The 17608-nt window shown below is 39.2% G+C and overlaps 1 protein-coding gene across 4 annotated transcripts in view; it reads right to left on the reverse strand.

Moving 5' to 3' along the window:
- Window positions 1–17608, reverse strand: part of LOC149167736 (thioredoxin H4-2-like) — a 283584-nt gene that overhangs the window by 244672 nt on the left and 21304 nt on the right. The window contains exon 3 of one of the 4 annotated variants that reach the window (XM_089433115.1): window positions 2678–2927. The exons of the other annotated variants lie outside the window; for them this stretch is intronic. The gene's annotated coding sequence lies outside the window, so the exon portion shown is untranslated. The remainder of the gene's footprint in view (window positions 1–2677; window positions 2928–17608) is intronic. 4 annotated transcript variants of the gene reach the window in all.

A 17608-nucleotide genomic window follows, 5' to 3' on the forward strand; every position in this document is an offset into this window, starting at 1 on the left:
ACAATATACAATCATTGTTATCTCTGCCTAAACATATTCAACTTCAGATCTGCTCCAATAAGTATGCCATTGTAACTCTAACCTCCAATGCAACAAAATAGATTCTAATTCATACCTTCAATCAATTGCTTCAAATATGCCTTAGAACAAACCTCAGATTGTGCTTTTAGTAGCTCAGATCTCCCTTAGAAACTCTACCTCAAAAAAGACCATTGTTTGCTTCAAAAGGTAACTTTGATCTGTTTAAAGACTTCCACAAGGATGACATCAAGCTCTGCTCTAAACTTCTACAAGAATGACTTCAAGATCTACTCCAAACTTACTCCAAACTTCAACAAAAATAAAATTCAATATCTGCTCCAAAACTTCTACAAGAATGATGCCAAAAAGAACTTCAAAAATTGTGCCAAAATCCTTTAAAAATGTGCCAAAATTCCTTCCATAGATAGCCTCCCCAACCCGGCATCTCCTCACTTCCAGTTCATGAGATATGAACGTTGATAACACTTCTCTTCGCTTGTTTCAATAGAACCGAAGTTTGTTTGAGATAATTTCTAAAATGCCTCCTCCTCACGCCTATATATAGTGCATTCGGGGTCTAGACTGGGCCGACTTGTCCACTAGTTGGACTGGCTAGAGCAACTAGCAGAATGTATAGTGAACATTCAAAAAATCATTTCTCATCAATGGTGAGGAGTTAGAGGAGTTCCATATACCATTGAAAAGGTCTCGGAATAAGATTTCCAACCATGTATAGTATACTTCCATTTGAGCTAGGTAAATAGCGAAAAATGCATTCAAAGACAAAGTATCCAAATGGAACATCAAAAATCCAAAAATCATTTCTCTTCAACCGTGAGGAGTTAGAGGGAGTGCCATATACCATTGGAAAGGCCTTGATGAGGGCTACGTGATGATATAGTCCTTCCTTCAATTTGTTTTGGCTTTGACCACCTTTTCCTTGATTTTCTTTTGAATGTCAGTTTTGCATTTGAGGGATTAAACCCTTTTGCTCTTTAGGGATTTTTGAACTATTATCACATTATTTAATCATCCCAAAGCTAGTGCATCATCCCTAAGATTAGGGTTTTGATATCAATGACACCACTACTCTACAATGACCCCTTCACCCTTTGACATCAATGACAACTTTCATCCAACATCAGGAGCATGCAGGAAGTCTGAATTCCTTAGAGAATATCTCCAAAACTACAGCAAAACAAGGTCTGCAATTTAAAATGCAAGTATAGGAAGATCTATTTGTATCCTCCAAGTTTCATGATTTGAAACATCCCAGAAGACAAGTTATAGCGAAAATTCCAAGTTGACCTATTTGAAGCAGATTCTGGGAGAATTCAAGGAGCCTAACTTTCTCAAAGCATATCTCTGAAATTATAGTGAACCAAGGTCTAAAATTTAAGCCATGGGTATATGACAAACTTTTATCTATATCCTCCAAGTTTCATGATTTGAAATGACCCAAAAGAAAAGTTATAGCAAAAATACCAAGTTGGCCTATTTGAAACAGATTTCATAAGCATTCACCAGGGCTAACTTCCTCAAAGCATATCACCAAAATTATAGTGAACCAAGGCTAGAAATTTTAACCACAAGTATATGAAGATCCCTCTAGCTCCTCCAAGTTTCATAGTCTAAAACATCCCAAAATAAAATTTATAGCAAAACAACCAAGATGAATCATTCACCCCATAAATCACATTTTTGCTTCCACTTTCAAAATCCAAGAATTAACCCCAAAATATTCCTTAGCTCCTCTTGTACACCTTAGATCTCTTCTTGCTTTTATACACCTCAAATGAACTCATCTATCCTTTATTTATAGTGTTTTTATGTTCACGTATGGGACCAACTTGTAAAATTGGTTGGATTAGCCTGCTTGTACTTTCTGGTTGGGCCATCCTAACAAAATATTCCATATCTCCTCATTGCCATGGAGTTAGAAGGAGTGCCATATACCCTTGGAAAGGTCTCGGACTAAGCGTTCCAACCATATATCCTATGCTCCCATTTGAGCTAGATAATTGAAGTAAAAATTCCTTCAAAGATAGGGTATCCAAATTGGGCATCAAAAACCCAAAAACAATATTTCCAACAACCTTCTTTTTCCAATCTTTATTTTGGACATATGTAGTCTCCCCTTGTCTTTGACATCAATGACAACAATTTTTCCAACAAAAATGTCAATTTTCAGCGAGCTGGAATTGCCTTTCTTGAGAATTGGGAGCATATCCCTTTAGGCAAAGTGCCTAAAAAAATCCTAGATTTAATATATGTTTTATTTATGGTTGGAAACTTAAAGATTTGACTCTAAAATTGTAAAAATCAGCAAGCATAAAATGATAATCACTAAATAAGGCTTAAAAAAAGTATTTGCCCATATGGAAACTTGAAGTTTTGGGCTTTTGTTGCATATTCCAAATGGTATAGCCAGCAAATAGATCAAATATGCAATAAAATGACTAGATACAAGGTTAAGATATACCCAATAAAACAATGTATATGTTCTTGCTTTACATCTAGCAATCACTTTCGATTTTTCCAAGGTAAGACCAGCAAGTATTTAATCCCAATATAAATGATGAAAAGTGAAAAAATTTAAATTTTTGAGATACAATTGATTATTTGAAATAACACCTTGTACCAACCAACATTTTACCTCAACTTTGCAGGGATGTGAAACATGTGCCTTCTTAGATCAATATTTTAATTGATCATGGAGGATTTGGTCTCTGAGAAAAGTTGCTCCTCCTTGTGACTTAAGAAGATCTCCAAATTTCAAATTCAACTAGGAGCAACCACTTGAAGTGGTTTTTTGTAGCCTTCAAATTTAATAAGAGATGGTATACAAACTCTCTCCAGAATGAAGCTCCCTTTGTGGAATGGTCCAAAAGTTTGAAGCAACCAACCTGCAAAACAAAAATATCAAAGTGGGGTTTCCCCCTAATTTATATTATCCACATGACTCATAGCCCCTCAATGGCTTAACCTATTAGCTCATGTGCAATCTTGATTATTAGAAAAATTATTAAATTATAACATGAATATAACAATTAATCAAGAAAAAGAAACTAGTTAGAACCATCCCACACAATGAACAAATATTTGAAGAAGGGTTTGCAAAAATGAGTTCTTTATTATTGATGGCACTTATCTCATAAGACAATAACAACTATTGCAAGATGGGAGGCTAGCCATTTATAAAACATTTATAATGGCTAGTTGGACTCCCCTAATAATATTTTTTACTAGTCATCCATAAGTTGAAGGCTAAATATTTTTCCATAAAATATTATGTTGCAAAGAATAATTTTCCCATTAGGGGGTCAATTTTAGTCACAATACACAACTAGGTCGGAGATTCCCTTTGCTAATGCCCGAGAAGGCTTAAATATAGAAAATAGTACGGTTTAGTTGCTCAACATCTCATGCCTTGGTCCTCAAAGAAGCTCGACTTGGTCATTGGGGAATTGAACTTGACTAAAAGAGCCCGACTTGACTAAGAGTGCTCGAATTAGCCATTTGGAATATTATTTTGCTTTGTAATGGCTACTTTCTTGGTCCATGATGTTCGCAATGGCTAGTTAGACCACCCAATGGATAGTTGACTTTATAACAGCTAGTTTTCTTTCACTTTTCCATGTAGTAAACTTGACTTAGCCCCTTGCTCTTGGATTTTCAACACCTTAGATTTATTGGAAAATCTGACACTTGGGTATGGTAAAATTAACCTTGATCCAAACTAGGTATCCTTCCAAATCTTCATCTCTTGCCTAGCGTTGCCACATCATCACTGTCACTGCCACGTCATCTGTCCACTATGTTGGTTCTCTAACACTGTGAGGAATTTGGAAAATTTGACACTTGGGTTTTGTTCCTCTCGCTCTATAGACCACTTCTGACATAATGCATGTATCATATTGCCCAAGATTGACCCTGTTTTGCCACTTAGAAACCTGTTTGACCAATTTTGACCAAGTTGTAACTAGCCAATGCCTTCTCTGATTTGCAAAATTCTACATAGCAAGGACTTCTCTCATCCAGCTGAAAAAGTTGAGACCGAGTTGACTTTTTGACCTTGAGGACCACTTTGCATAGGAAACTACTCGGGAATTATGAAAGTTGTCAATATGAAACTACCATGCATGAGAGTTATTTGAGAGATACTACACCAAAGCCAAGTTCACCTACAAACTCTATAGACTCTAACCATGTAGTAAGACATAGGTGCACCTTGACATGGGTTGCCCATACACCAATGATCACCCCTACAAATGCAAAATCCTATGAAACCACGAGTCCTCGGTAGGCTCACCTAAGGCCCTCCAATCCTATAGAGGACAAAAGGAACCTGACATGAACTACAAGAGACCATCCATGGTCCAACCTAAAGAACAAGATACACACAACGAGAACAAGACACAAGACTGGGATGCCTAATACAAGGCCTCACATGGTTGTTACAATGCTTTTGAATTGTGACCTAGGGCTTACAACGGTGGTGATACATACTAGAAAAAAAATTCTATGTACCTCTACTAACATGAGGAGTAATAGGCCTTCTTATCCTTTCAAGTCTCACTATCAACAACAAATAAGCCCTTCATGCTAGAGGGCTCCAACTTGATCCTCTTCTCTATTGCTACACGGATATAAATTGGACAACCAAAATTTGCAAAAATGACTCACCTTTGGCTTCACTCCAATGAATGCCTCCTCTGGTGTCTTATCCTCCAAGATCCTATGTGTTGAAGTTTCTAATTTTCCTTAGAAACCCTTCATGCACATTTTTTTATTTATTCCTACCTACTTGTTATTTTTCTTTAACAAGCTATTTACAAAGTAAATACTGAAAATAAACACCAGTGCATGCTCAACATATTAATAATCAGCAACTAAAAGAAACAAGAACAAACACACCACATGACACCATTATTTTTGGACCAATGTCCCAGGAGAAACCCAATACGGGAAACCCAGTGCAGCTATCTGAGGGTTTTCTTATTAAGCAATATCATAGTACAATCTGGGTGTTGAAATTGGCCTACCCAACAGAGAATTTCCTTAGCAGCTATACCTCACAGTTTGAGAGAAATCTCCTGGCTGAAACCCCGGAAAATCCTTTTGGCAGCTCCTCAGCACAAAACTGCTCTGCAACCCTAATGTTGCATCAGCCCCTCTCTGTCTCACGCTAACCCTGCGTCAACCCCAGGAGGCCCTACGTCAGCTTTCTAGGCCTCTACGTCAGACATGCTAGCCTCTCTAGTGCTCTGCACAGCACTTGGCTGCCTCTGCGCGGCCCTGCGTGAGCCCTTGTTGGCCCTGTGTCCCTCTCCTTGGTTGTTGCGCTGCTCTCCTGGCACAATCTTTGCCTTCTCTATTTCTCTGTACTCAATGCCCCTCAGCTGCTCTCCCAATCACTGATTATATCTCTCTTAGCAAACCTCGCTCTAGAGAATAAAATGATTGATCACTCTAGTGTGTCCTCCAAGTGACCCTCAAGCCTCCTCTTATACTTTTCCTGTTGACATCTCAATGGTCGAGATTAAGTCCCTAATCAACAACTAAGATTAGATCGGGCTTGATCCATGTCTTTTGGACCACTCTAACACAGATTCATGTTAATACACATTAATATTTTATTTTCTCTAAGTTTAGACTTAGGGACTCCATTAAAAATATTAATTATTTTAATATCTCCTGATCTGTTTAGAATCTGCCCAAACCCTTTCTGGGTATTGGAGATCTCATGTGCGGGGAAAAATCTCCACCAAATTTCGTGGCTAGAGCACATCCGATGCTACCCCAAATCAACAAGATGTAATGTTAGTATACCTTGTAGTGGGTGTAAAGGTTTCTTCATAATCTATGCCTTCCTTTTGAGAGAAACCCCTTGCAACAAATCTAGCCTTGTATTTATCTATGCTTCCATCAACAACGTGTTTGATCTTGTAGATCCATTTTGAGGTGACAACCGATTTGTCACTAGGTCTAGGAACGATTTCCCAAACCCCATTCTTCATGATGGATTGATATTCTTCCTGCATAGCTTTCTTCCATACTTCTTGATGAGCAGCTTCTTCAAATGTAGATGGTTCTGCTTCAATTAGTCTTGTCATATATGCAACATATCCAAAATATCTCTTCGGCCTTTTGCTTTCCCTGAAGGTTCCTTTCGCAGCTCCATGCCCTTCAACATCTTCAAGAGTGGCTTTTAACCAATTTGGCCTCTTCCTTGTGCTTGGTATGACCACAGCTTGAATAGGCTCACTTGGTCCTTCTTCTTCCTCTTGAATTGTAGAAGGGTTGTCAGGTTGTACTTCTTCTTCTTCAAATATGGGTAGATCTTCATCATCGGAATCAATAGGAATATCCTTCGATCTTTTGTAGGCTTGATTCTCATCAAATATAATGTCCTTGCTTACTTCAATGTGTCTCCCTTCCTTGATGTAGATTCTATATGCCTTTGAGGAGAGACTATAGCCAACGAAGATCCCTTTGATGCTTGTAGAATCCAACTTCTTTCGTTTGTCCTTTGGAACATGGATATATGCAAGACTCCCAAAGATTCGGAGATGGTCCACACTTGGCTTCTTTCCTGTGAATGCTTCCTCGGGTGTCATATTATCAAGAATTCTATGAGGACTTCTATTTTGAATATATACGGTTGTCATTGCTTCTTCTCCCCATATAAATTTGTACACCTTCTTCAATTGTCATATTCTTTCTTTTGGCCACTCCATTTTGTTCGAGATAGTAGGGAACAATAAGCTCCCTCTTAATTCTTGCTTCTTTAAAATATGCAATTAATTCTTTAGAAGTGTATTCCCCACCATTGTCAGATCTCAAAGTTTTTATCTTTCTTTCAGTTAGGGTTTCCACTTCGCATCTAAACTCTTTGAATTTCTCAAATACTTCATCATTTTTCTTGAGAAGATGGAGCCATGTCTTTCTAGAGTGATCATCAATAAATGTTACATAGTAAAGATGACCTCCAAGTGAGTTGTCAGACATGGGCCCAAACACATCAAAATGCATGAGGTCTAATATTTCTTTAGACCTTGTTTCACTATTTGAAAATGGTTTTCTTGTATGTTTTCCCAAAGAGCATCCCTTGCAAACTCCTTCACGATCTTCTTTGATATCGGGGATGCCATGAACTAGATGTTTAAGAGTGGGAATGACCTTGTAGTGAAGATGACCATATCTTCTATGCCATAGCTCAATAGGTGCAATGTTCCAAAAAAGAAATAATAGTGCTAAACAAGCAAAATACACATATGACACAGAAAAATTCAGACAACAATTAAACACCCATAAAATTGCACCAGAACTGCGCCAAACTGAGCCATTTTATTATCAAAGGAGAGTACAATGCATGGAATGTGTGCACCTAGCTTGCCAAAGCAAGCTAGACAATCCCAGGTGAGAAAAATGTTGCCTGGATGCAAAGGAAAGACTTCTCCTTAATGTTTTGTGTTGGCCCTATAAATTCTGCAACTGCTGGCTAGAAGAAACCTCTGTTTGAGCCTCCAAAAGTGCTCAGAAAATTCCGCCAAATTAATCTTGAGCTCTCCACCAAAAACCCAAAAAGGGTTTGGCCTATCTCCAAGCCAAAGTCGAACCCACAAAATGGTGCAAATTCCCCAGCTAACTAGCAATTTGCCCTGTTATAAAAATTAGGATTTCAAGCCCGAATATCGTCTAGAAATTCGGAAATTTTAACCACAAACTCCTCTTAGAAAACCCAGAAATGGTTTGGCCAGATTTTGACCTTCCAAAATCGACCCCCAAAAAGCCCTACACCCTTCAGAACTACTGAAACACATTGACTGTCAATACTCCAGCAAAATCCTCCCCAAACGCTCCAGAAAGGTAGTAATTGCCTCCACCAATTCTTCCCTTATTTCTCCCGACAAGGAACGGCTCCAATGGTTGAGTCTCCACCACCCATGTGTGCCCAATCTTTGCGCTCTACGCTAGCCTCAAGAACTACAAAATCCTCACTGAAGAAAGCTATCATCTTCAGCCCAAAAACTCACCCAAGTGAGCAGCAAATCACCAAAGCTTCTCTCCTGGAATTCCTCCCAACAATAGCACCTCTAAAGAATGCAAAGGACCTCAACTCGATTTCCCCACTACGTCCTCCAAAAATACGCACCACCGGAAAAACTCTGAATGCAAATGTTGGAAATCACATTGAAAATCACCTCCGGAAGATTATGGAAGAACCTCTCTAGGGTGGCACTCGAAGTCCCCTGAAGAAAGGGTGAGTTCTCTGCTCGAAAAACTCATGATAAACAACAAGTGCCCAGCTAAGCAACTCGAGCAACTAAGAAGAAATTCGATATGCCAAACATGTCAAATAAAGAGTGCTACCTCCTTTTCATAGATTTCATGGAGCCTTTTTCCCACCTTTTTCCCTCCTTCGTGGGTCCCTCACTAAGCCTTCGATTTTCCCTCTCGTGCATTTCAAATCATTGGCTTAGGAAGTGTGTATTTCCTTATGTGGGTGGCCCACATGCTACTAACAAAATCTCAAAGTAACTTACTTCTAACTCGTAAGTCTTCTAATAAAAATGAAATGGGCCCCGTCGCCTCCAAAATGTAGAAAATTAGAAATTAATCATGTTCCAAAATAATTTAGGAAGGGACATTACAATAGGAGAGATTTCCATATGAACTAGGGCTTGAGGAGGTGGTGTAATCACTCTATACAAATTTCCTTCACAAACTCCAATAACCCTAGCTTTATCAATACTTGAATCTTTTCCCAAAACCAAGACCTTTCCATCAACAAAAGCAACTCTATCCCCTTTATCTTCTAAGAAAGAAATTGAAAGCAAAATATTTTTCAAACTTGGAACATACAGTATGTTGTTGAGAAGTAGTTTTGCTCCATTCTCCAACTTCAAATATGTTGATCCCAAGCCTCTAACAACATAGCTTTTGTTGTCTCCCAATTCCGTTACATGGGAAGCTGGTTCCTTTGATAGAGTTTGTAGTTGCTTGTTTTTGCATGTCATATGCCTTGATGCTCTACTGTCAATGATCCATGCATTATCATCATTGAGGGATCCTGTAAGTGCAGCTAAGAACCCTTGACTTTTGACCTTGTTGAATAAGTAGTAGACAATCTTCTTGATCCATCTTCCTGTAGAAGTGAATCCCATTCTTATCATAAAGGGAGTAATCATTTCCTTTAAGCCAACAAAGTGATCTTCAATCTTCTTTGACCTTAGCTCTGATACCATGTTGAGAAATCAATGCTAGTAGGATTAGGGTTAGATTTCTCTTTCTTGATAATTACTTGTGAATTATGTTGGCTTCTTTTACTTATTTGTTATATTATCTTTCATCAAGCAATTACCAAATTATGTGTGCATGAAGATCACAAAAACACAAGACACAAGATGTAGGCACTCTGCCAGGGCAAAACCCCTATCTAGGGGAAAACCCAGTCAAAATCTCTTCCTTCAATAGTTTTCCTTGAGACTCTTCAACCTAGACAAAGACCTCCTCCACACCAAGCCAGCCTCTCCTTCTTCGATCCAACCTTCAACCTAGCAACAACAGCACTTCGACCCTAACAACTTCGACTTGGTAGCTTTCAACATTAGCAGCAGCTTCGACCTTGATTAGGAGACTTCGATCTCCTAAACCAGCCCACACGAGAGAGAGAGAGAGATAGACACCAAAATTTCGATTTTCTTCTTCCCTTCCTCCTTGACCAAACTCTCACTCCTTTTAGACCCTTACTTCAACTTCGCACTTCTTTCCAGCTTCCAGCTTCCAAATATCGAACTATGTTTGAGAGAGGGAGATGCTCAAATGAAGTCGAACTGTCTTGTATATATAGCCTTCCAAAGAGGTCGAATTGCCTTCCTTGAGGCCGACTTGGCATGGAGGTTACATAATTCATTTTTGACTCAAAAATAATTCTTTTTGCATTGTTTGAAAACCCAAGAAGGGTCTCATAAAATATATAATGACTCTAAAGACTCGTTATTAATCCTAGGAGTCCACAATGGGGACTTTGACTAATAAAATGGTGCCCCAAGCATGAAACCCATGCTTTAATAAGTCATTGTAACAATAATAAAAATTTATTTTGACAAATCCATTTTATTAAAACCGAACCTAGTTACATTTTTCAACATTAGCAACCACTATGATAGATTGATTCTTCCTCTCAACAACCCCATTTTGTTGTGGGTTGTGCAAAACTATCAACTCCCTCTTGATTCCCACTGTAATATTCCAAATTGAAATTTACAACAAATAACGGATACATGAACTAAGCTACAGTAATAAAATCACCAATACGCATGCACCATCAAAACAACAAGAAACTAGGCAAATAAGCTAAGCCATTTTATTAATTCATATGGATAAATCAAGTACAATAGGATGAGGGCCATAGAACCTGGTCTTGCCACTGTAAGCATGCCAAACCCAAGTGGAAGGATGTACTCTCAATGCTGGACATGGCCCTAACTGATAGCTCGCACAAGCCAGTAAACTGTTACTGCTGTTGGAGTGGAACTAGTGTTCTGGGCCTCTAAACTACTCAGAAAATTCCAAAAATTAATTGGAGCCTCCTCACAAGGGACCCTAAATAACCCAAAAAAATCTCACGAACCCAAGTGGTGGAAATGGTCCCAGAGTGAACTGCGCCATCCTCCAACAATTTTTGTTGTTGGCTGCTGGATGGAATTAGGATATTTTCCCTCAAAAGTGCTAAGAAAATTCGGCAAAATTAATCCTAGCCTCCTCTCACCAAACCCATAAAAACCCAGAAAGGGTTTAAGTTGAATCCACAAACCATCGGTGAACCTCAATAAGTGTGAATTGCCCAATATAACCAGAAAATGCCCCGCAGTATTGATACTATTGAATTAAGTCCAAATCCACCATTGGAAAGTTCCCCCAACTCTAGCTAAATTCTCCTCTGGAACTTCCCTCTTTCTCCTAGCCCAGACTCCCCACTTTTCCTCTTGCTTCTACCCCTGCGCAGCCTCTCTCCAGAAACTCCTACGCATGGTCTATTCGGGAGAAATTCTGTTAAAATTGGCAACTAAGGCCAAACTCCATGTGGGTCATCTTATTTATGGCAGCTGATATTTTTCTTGGATTCCTCTCGTCGAGAGGTGTAGGATTGATCTAAAGATCATCTGATTCTGACATGTATTCATGGAGATATGAATTTATTTGTGTTATGTGACAATTCGTCAAGGTCGGCCAGCAACCAAATTACCCCCTCTTGACCTCAACGTTGCACCATAAATAGAGGTGGCCTTCAAGTCATTTGGTCACTCATCTCTTGTGATCTCTCTCCACTTGTCTTTGGGTTTTGGTGGTAGGAGAGATCTAAAGAGGATACGCTGCCCTAGACCTTAACGTTGTCATGGTGGAGAGGCTTTAACGCAGTGAAGGAGGCTTCCATAACGCAGCAAGGAGAGATCTAATCGCAGGTCTAGAAAAGACCATATCCATTGTCCCTAGCTGCAATAAGGAAGAGTCTTAACCACAGAGATCTGGTCGTTGTCCTAGCCCTAGACGCAGTCCCCTAATCCGCAGTCTCAAGAGGCCTATATGCTGCCCTAGTTGCAGTCCTCGAGAGTGATCTAATCCGCAGTCAAGGGTGACCCTTACATGCTATCTAAGGAGACTCATAGCAGCTAAAGGAGGCTCCTAACCGCAGCACTTAAGGGTACCCTAGGACACAGTCAATGAGTGTTTTATATGCTGCAAAAGGAGGCACGTATACGCAGTCAAGGGGAGGCTTTAATCCACAATAAAAGGGAGCATCTAGCCACTCTCCTAACCGCAGTGAAGGAGACTTAAGAAGAGGCTCCTATCCGCTGTCCTAAACGTGCCCTAAACGCAGGCCTAGAAGAAACCATTATTCGCTGAAAGGAGAAGCCTTAGCAGCTGTGAGGAGGTCTGGCCGCAAGCTAATGGATGACCTATGAACTGTCAAGAGTCCACAGCTAGAAGGTTGCTAAGTCACAACCAAAGGAAGCTTCAGCACGTCAAGAATGAGCATAGTCAAATAGTTGTAGGTGACATCTCATTGGCTGTAGATGTTAGCACTATGATAAAGGTTGTTCCAGGTATGGAAATGCTTGCAAGTGGAAGTCACATTCATAAGATAAACCTGTGTGGTGAAGGAGTCTGCACTCAGGCTTATCTCAGACCTTGTAGAGCTGGCTTCAAATGCAGATTGGATGCTAATATTCTAAAGCATTGATGATGATTATATATCTGTTATAAGTACATTTACTTCTATGTTGCTCTGTGCTAGGCCATAGGCCATAGCATCATAGCAAGGGTTTCTTAGAGCCGCTCTATTGGACAGTTGGGAGATTATGAAGGAAGATTAGTACAACAACAGGTGCCCTCATCAGATCAGCAGCTTTTCACCATCAAGGGACATGCTACGGTACTATCATTGGTTGAAGACTGTCATGGAAATTTAGTATTGCATCTCAGACCTGTCATCATTAGTGGAATGATGATCTTACTACTGCTGTCATAAAATCTCATATTTATGTATTTGTACTATCTCTCTCTTTGCTGAACTATTGAAGAATATAAGAAGAATTGATCAAGAGTTTCCCCACATTGGGGTTTGTCCCTCGCTGGCGCCACATCCTGTGTCCTCTTGTCTTGGCTTGTTTTCTAATGTTTATGTTTATGTTCTATCTGCACTTTATTATCATGCTGATGGAATTGCTAATCTGGAATTGATATTGAGCTAATATGTAAAAATTGAAGTAAATTTCTCTAAGCATAGAACATACCTAAAATTAACAAATTCGTCCCCCAAAACTCCCTTCACTTCAGCTCCCAATAATGCTCAAAAACCACCCTCCAAAGCAAAGGAATCTCTTGACAAAATCTTGGTCCAAAGCACCCACTAAATTGGTTCCAATAAGCTACATGAATTTTGCTTCAACACCCTTGGTAGCACGCATCGAGCTCCTGGAAAGGCCCTAAATGGACCCCTCTCTCCTCTCCTAGGGTGACACTCGAAGTTCACCGAAGGTAGAGTTGAATTCCCGCTCGGGAAATCCATGTGCTAAATAGCACAGGTTGTCTTGGCTTAGCAGCTCAAGAGAACTAGTGATTAAAAATAAAATGATCCAAGATGTCCCCAAATGAGAGCCTCCTTGCTCTATTTATAATTGTTGGCCTCTCTCTCCCTTGGTGGCCCCCACTCTACACTAGTTCACACCCTTTCTTTTTCTCTCTCTTGTTCCCCAAGTGTGCATTCTCTTTTTCTCTCTCTTATGGCCCCCACCGGCCAATGAGTTGCAATCTTGCCTTTTCACCTAAGCTCCTCAAGCAAGGTTGCTTGGGACGTGGGACGGAAGCAGAGAGCGAAATCGGGAAGCAGGGAGCGAAAGCGGGAGTGGGAAGCGACATTTTCAAAAGCTCCTAGTTCAGGAGCAAATTTTTATATAATATATATTTTTATATGTTTTGATGCATATATGTCAACAAAATCATGTAGAATGATGAATTAGATATAAAAAACATGGATTGAACCATATACCATCAATCATCTAGAAGTTATAATCTTCATTAACCACATCCACAAGTTAGTAACATACAACATATCGAGTCTCATGATTCATCAATCTTAAAGTTTCAAGCTTTCAAAATTTGGTATATAGCATTTATCATCATCGATCACTAAAGTTGTAACTTGTGCTTGTAACCATTACCATTACCAAGTAACCAAACGATAACAAAGAATATCTAACATGAAATAAAATGTTTCAACTTTCACGGAGCATCATATTCATAATTCATTACCAATGAGTTATAATTGCCAACTTCAAACTTCAAACTTGAAATTTTCATATATTGTTTACGAAAAATATCATAATAAATATGAAAGAGTCAACAGTTATAAAAACTACTAGAAACTAGAAAAGATAAGCAAATCTATTATCTATTGCTAATGCTTGGGTCTCTTGCCACCACGAGAAATATCTAATTTTTGAGAAAGCGTGTAGAATGATGAATTATTTATAAAAAGCATAAAAACACGGATTAAACCATATAACATCAATCATCTAGTAGTTACAATCTTCATCAACCACAGATCCACAAGTTACAAGTTTTGATTTATATAGCATGTAAGGGTGCACATAACCAAAATAGCATCGAGTGCAATCTATCTCTGAACCAAAAATAAATCAAAAAACAGGGTCTAGATGGCTTCTAGCATCCAAATACCTACATATCATCAAAACCATTGCCTATCTTGGGATCTTTGTCATTAATATCACCCTCTAAGCACTAACATAAGATAGATAAAATGTAGCATGTCAAGTCAAGATTTTGTTTGTGTGATGGGTACATTTTTAGTAGGGTCGTGAGAGAGGAGTTCAACAACTAATGTAACTAACATCAAGGTACAAAGAGGGATTGGTGCTCTTGATTAAATACAAGTTCCATACCCTATTACATGACAAAATCCAATGGACACATTACAATCCCCCCACTCCTGAAAAATTAATAAGTCTGTTGGATTTGAGTGAGATCTAAAATTCTACTTTTTCCATATGAAATTCAATGAGATCGGAACCACTCTCAAACATCCTGAATCATTTCATGGTAATGTTAAAAATTTAAGTAAAATGATGCAAATGAAAAATAAAGGAGAACGTCACTTTTACTTTAAGAATTTAACATTACCATGAATTACATATCAATACTAGGGCCATAGGCTTAATCATTAGGTTGCCCCACTCAAAGATTCTTGTTTCTTTGAAAAAAAATACGTTTGGAACATGTTTGCAAAAAAATCTAGGGAGCAAAAAAAAATTTAGGGAGAGAAATTCAATAAACTTTGTTAATCTCCTCAAATGAAAAATCAAAATTGGGGATATTAAACCTACCTCCTTACAAAAACCATCGAACTCCTTCGAAGTAGGCTCTCCTCCATTTTTTGATCTCAAGACTTTGATCTTCTTCTTATCTGGCTTTCAAAAAGAGCTTTGAACTCCTAAAGCCTACTAAAGACCTCATCCTTGGTATTTAATTATTTAATTGATGTCTTGCATGAGAAACCATCAATAAAGAAAACATAATACATGCTTCATGTTATTGGTGCTACTGACATCAATCCACAAACATTTAAATGCACTAGGTCTAGAGTCCCCTTAGACTTACGCTTGCTAATTGGGAAAGTAGCCTTGGCATGCTTGCCAAGGGTGCAGCATGTTTCTCAATACAAAACAATGGAAGACCTGTGATGGTCTTCCTTAGAATAACAACCTGTGATGCAGGTGCCCCATCCTCTTATGCCACAACTCACACAAGTTGTCATTGTATGCACCAGAGCTCGAACAGATTCACCCTACAACATATACAAACTGTAAACCACCCTCTCTAACACCTTTTATATGATTTATATCTAAGCTAGAATCCTTTCACCTAATGAAGACTTGCTAGCTCGTGAACTCCACTACAAAGCCCTTATCCTCCATACCCAAAATTGAAAGCAAATTCTTCCAAAGACCTAGAACAAACAAGACTCTATCAAAATCTAAAGAATTACCTGAACTGAATAGAATGGAATAGTACCAACTCCTCCAACTCCTGCTACTTGGTACTTGGCATCATCACCAAGCATAACCTGTACTCTTGAGTCTTGCTTCTTCAGACTAGAAAACAATTGTTGGGTTCATGTCATACGTGGAGATGTTCCACTATCCACATAACACACATCCCTAGAAATCACACTGAAAGAAAGGCCAAATATCATCAAGAATTTTTTCTCGAACTTGGCAACAAATTCATTCATATGAGTTTCTACAGAGACTACTACTTCCCTTCACCCTTCTTCTTCTCCAGACATTGTGATGCATAACGACCATCCTTATGACAACCAAAGCAATTGATTTTACTCAAGTCCTTCTTTCTTGGCTATGAGGTTAACCCCTCTCTTTCCCTTACCCTTGTTGGGTCCTTTACCTCTACCCTTATTTGATTGACCAGATAGAGTTAGTGTTAATTTTAGATAACAATGGTATGTTCTATGCTTAAGAGCAATTTACATCAATTTTTCTTATTAGCCCAATATCAATTTCCAGATTAGCAATCAAATTAACATGACAATAAATGCAAATAGAACATAAACGAAAAGCAGAAGACAAGCCAAGACAAGAGGACATAATATTTGGCGGATGTCAGGGAAAACCTCCAATGTGGGGAAACCCTTTGATCAAGTCTTCTTATTATTCTTCAAAAGTTCAACAGAGAGAGTACAATATACAAAGTTCACTTGCCCAATCACAGTCAAATCTGTCCAGTCAAACTGCAGTCAACAGGATGCCCTAACCAGAAATTCAAAGATGGTCAACTTAGCACAAATCTTCCTCCAAATCAGCTCTGTCAAACCCAGTCAATTTGGCCTCCAAGGATAGTCTGAATAGCCCAAAACAGTCTCGAAAATATAATTCAAACTTGGTCAACGCAGAGTCAAACCTGCAATCAACGTTGGTCAAACAGCTCATAATGCCTTGATTTCTGTGCCCAGAAATGTGGCCTACCCAAACAAAATTTCTCCAAGAAAAATTGCAGTCAAACAAGGTCAATTGTTGCCTGGTCAACGTTGGTCAACCCTTCTGCAATTCAGTCAACGCATAAAACAGAAAATCACAGATTGTCCTTCGCACGTGTGGAGGAGAGAGGCTGCCTAAAAATCCGTACACCCAATCAGATGAGGAGAGAGAGAGATATGTGAGTGATGAGTGATGTCCAAATGAGGTAGATGATCCTATTTACATGCAACGTTGAGAGTGAAGAGACATGTCTTTTGGGCTTCTGAGCCTATATTAGTTTGTTGGCCGACCTTGACAATTTGTCCATAGAAGAAATAAATTCATAATTCCATTTGTACATGTCAGAATGAGATCATCTTTAGATCAATCCTACTGTCATGTCCCTTCTCAAACACATTGTAACAAGTTGTTGCTACACAATTTTGCACATTTTTTACTAAGGAAGAGGACCCCACACTTTCGACTTAGGGACTTAGGGGCCAAATCGACTTTATTTAGCTGTTAGTGGAATGTGGGGGCCACCCACATAGGAGTTCGAATTAGTCATTCAATATGCTTGGAGGGAAAATCGAATGGGTGGATGGCGGGGCCCACATGAAGCTAAGGGGGCCCAAGGACTTATAAAGAGAGATCAGCTCTCATTTTGTTTTCATCTTGAACATTTGCAAACAAACACACTTAGTACGCTCAGCTGCTTAGCGAGTCTACCGGCTGTTTAGCCACGAATCTCTCAAACGGGAGATTCAACCTCTTCTTCGGCAGACCATCCGTGCCCGCCCTAGGGAGCTTGATCCACAGGGATTTCAGAGAGTTCAGCACTGTCACACACTTCAGCCAGCAACACAAAGAAGGGAACTGCGTATTTCTTGGGAAACCAGAAACACGGAGGAGAAGTAAGAGCTAGCAGGGAGGTCCAATGATTACTGGGAGTTCCAAGCGCTGAGGAGGTTGTTTGTTGAGGGCATTTTCGCTAGGATTTGCAACCAACTAGACCGGTGTATCAGCTG

This window comes from Pinus tabuliformis, chromosome 5_1, assembly GCF_031772625.1.
Source record: "Pinus tabuliformis cultivar Carrire ecotype Pingquan chromosome 5_1, CPIR1, whole genome shotgun sequence".
NCBI classification, from domain to species: Eukaryota; Viridiplantae; Streptophyta; class Pinopsida; order Pinales; family Pinaceae; genus Pinus; species Pinus tabuliformis.